This window comes from Triticum dicoccoides, chromosome 2B (assembly GCF_002162155.2).
Source record: "Triticum dicoccoides isolate Atlit2015 ecotype Zavitan chromosome 2B, WEW_v2.0, whole genome shotgun sequence".
NCBI lineage: Eukaryota > Viridiplantae > Streptophyta > Magnoliopsida > Poales > Poaceae > Triticum > Triticum dicoccoides.
The window spans coordinates 180,061,071-180,064,505 of record NC_041383.1 but is presented as its reverse complement, the minus strand read 5'-3'; positions in this window follow the sequence as shown (position 1 = coordinate 180,064,505).

Here is a 3,435-nt window from a genome sequence, read left to right as displayed (position 1 = left end):
AGAATATCTGGCACTCAGAACACACCAGAGGGGCCAACCACCTGGCCACGAGGGTGCAGGGCGCACCCTACCCCCTGGGCGCGTCCCCCTGCTTCGTGGGCCCCACATGGCCCCTATTGGTGTCAAAACCGGCGGATCTCGGGTAGGGGGTCCCGAACTGTGCGTCTAGGCGGATGGTAACAGGAGACAAGGGACATGATGTTTTACCCAGGTTCGGGCCCTCTTGATGGAGGTAAAACCCTACGTCCTGCTTGATTAATATTGATGATGTGTATTACAAGAGTGGATCTACCACGAGATCAAGGAGGCTAAACCCTAGAAGCTAGCCTATGGTATGATTGTTGTAATGGAGGTTGTGTCCTACGGACTAAAGCCCTCCGGTTTATATAGACACCGGAGAGGGCTAGGGTTACACAGAGTCGGTTACAATGGTAGGAGATCTACATATCCGTATTGCCAAGCTTGCCTTCCATGCCAAGGAAAGTCCCATCCGGACACGGGACGAAGTCTTCAATCTTGTATCTTCATAGTCTTGGAGTCCGGCGGACGATGATAGTCCGGCTGTCCGGACACCCCCTAGTCCAGGACTCCCTCAGTAGCCCCTGAACCTGGCTTCAATGACGATGAGTCCGGCGCGCATAATGTTCGGCATTTCAAGGCGGGTTCCTCCTTTGAATAATCTAGAGAAGATTGTGAACACCAGGATAGTGTCCGGCTCTGCAAAATAAATTCCATATTCCACCGTAGAGAGAATAATATATACACAAGTTCAATCCGCTGACGTATTTTGTGGCATGACGTCACACCACTACCAAGCCTTTACTTGAATCGTTTTTTATTATACCGCCTCAGCGCGTTTAGCGAAGCGGTTTCCTTGGCACGTCTTGTCGAAGCAGAGATCGTGTTCCCCTTATCCCGGGATTCTCATCAATACGGACGTGGGTAACCCAACCGCGCCCGTCGCCACGCCTCCTCTATCGAAGGCGAGTCCCGAACGGTCATGGAGACGGCTCTTGGTATTCTCACTCTTTATAACAGGACCAAGGCTCGTTCCTTTTCTACAATCTTCCACCGAATCTTCTCCTTGCTCCAAGTTCCAACAGCCAGAGCCCCAGATTCGAGCGCTTCGGACCTTCAACAATGTCCGGCTCCGACCTTCAGGGCCGGTGGATGCCCTCCTCCGTTACGGAGGAGGACGTGCTAAAACTGCGAGAAGCCAAGTACCTGACCTACGAGATTTCGCACAGGTTGCCCGCCGAAGGGCAGGCCATCCCCACCCCCGAGCCCGGCGAGTATGTCGTCTTTGTATCCCACCTCCGTCGGGGTTTAGGCTTCCCGACGGATCCTTTTGTGAGAGGGCTCATGTTTTACTATGGGTTGGAATTCCACGACTTGGCTCCGGAGTCCATCCTCCATATCTCCGCGTTCATCATCGTCTGTGAAGCCTTCCTCCGCGTCACCCCCCACTTCGGCCTGTGGCTGAAGACCTTCAATGTGGAGCCGAAGATGATCGGGGGGCGTCAAGCTGAGTGCGGCGGGGCAGCCGCAAGCAGGAGGGCTGATGCCCCGTGGCCCGAGGGCTCCTTCCAAGAGGAGCTCGGCTTGTGGCAGCAGGAGTGGTTCTATATCACCGCTCCAAAGGGCAGCAGGCAAAAGCCGCCGCCTCCATTCCGCTCGGGACCTCCACGACGGTTGATGTCGTGGGTCAACCAAGGGCTCAATTGGGGGCCGTCAAAAGACGTGCCCCTGTTGCAGGGCCGGATTCAAGACCTCCAAGCAAGGGAGATCGATCTGGTCATGGTGATGCAGGTTATGCTAATTAGGCGTCTCCTGCCCTACAAACGCCGTCCTCTCCGGCTATGGGAGTTCAATCCGGAGGGACCACGGATTCTCCAACACTTCATGGGTACGACACCCGTGGAGATGTACAAGTTGTTCTTCGGATCACAGGTGGTGTGTCCGGAATTGACCGAGGATGCCGGCCTGAGCTGGAATCGCCCGGATACTCAAGTAAGTAGCTCAGTGTTCGGACGTACCATTTGTTTGCCTTTCTACAATTCGCCTTTTAACCCGTTATCCTTCAACAGGAGTGGATAGCGCAAGCAAAGCTGATACGGGGTCCGACCCCCCTCCCAGAGACCGCGCCGGAGCCCGTGCTGGTCAGAATGTTGGAGGCTGCGCCTTCAGAAGAAGGCGAAGGGGAAAATGGAGGAGCTACCGCCTCGCCCAAGGGTGCGCTTGAAGAAGGGGGGATCGAGAATCCCTCCCTCCAGGGGGAGAAGAGGACCAACTCCGAAGATCCGAAGGCCAAAGCCCATAAACAGGGGAAGAAATCTTCACCAGAGGGTCCTGCGTCCGGGGAGGCCCCGGCCGCACAGTCTTCTCTAAAGGATCAACCCTCCAGCGAGCCGTTAGTAGAAGAAAGGGGGAGTTCATTAATAAGAAACATCCCTATTTGTGCTTCTGAGGATAACCGAAATTTTTACCTTGTAGTTCGGATCTGCGACCTTCTCAGATGAGCTCGTCTTCGGGGGATCTCCGTCCGGAGATGATGGAGAGCGAGACGCCTCCATCTGCTGCGCCGTCGGATAGGGCGGACAAGCCTGAAGTGTCGTCACGGAGGGTATCCCCGAGCCCGGCAGAGCCGAAGAGTTCGGCGCCGACTAGTGTTCGGCCGGGTGAGCTGAGGGATCTGCTTGAGAGGGCGTCCATCTCAGAAGATCACCATGCATTGATGAATATGGTGATTGGAAGGATTTCGTCTGCCAAAGGCGGATTACATAATGCCGTCAGGAGTTTGCTGGCGGGATTTGAGGTACGTAAAAATGACACACCTTTTGACAGTTTTGCACATGGAAGTGCGCCCTGTATAGATAGTAGCCCCTGAGACCCGGTGGGTTGTCGAAAGCGACAGCGTGCCGAGGATCAAAATCGCAGGTTTCAATCTTCGTCGTTCCTATGCAGGTGGCGGATCGTCCGGGGGCCAGCCGGACTGATGGAGTTGCTGAATTAATGCGGCAACTCGATGTTGCGGATGCGGACATCGCGCTGGTCAACAAGCGACTTGACGAGTCGCAAGGTAAATTGTGTCTCCGTAGTCACCTATTAAGGGAGCAAAAGCCTACCGCTTACAATATTTATGCTTGACGCAGATGGTGCTGCTGCTGTGGAGAGCCTTCAGGCAGAACTTGCTCAAGCCAAGGAGCGAGCCAGAAGGAGTGATGCGGCTGCCTCGAGGGCGGCCAAAGAGTTAGAAGCCGAAAGGGCTGCACACTGCCGAAGCAGGGAAGAGATGGCCGAATTGGCCGTTAAATTGAAGGATGCTACCGACCGCAATGAGGCTCTTGAAAAGGAGCGCCTATCGGAGCGAGAAGATCTGGGGAAGGCCACCGCCGAAGTCAAGGATGCCCGCTCTGCAATGCGGGCTATGAAGGA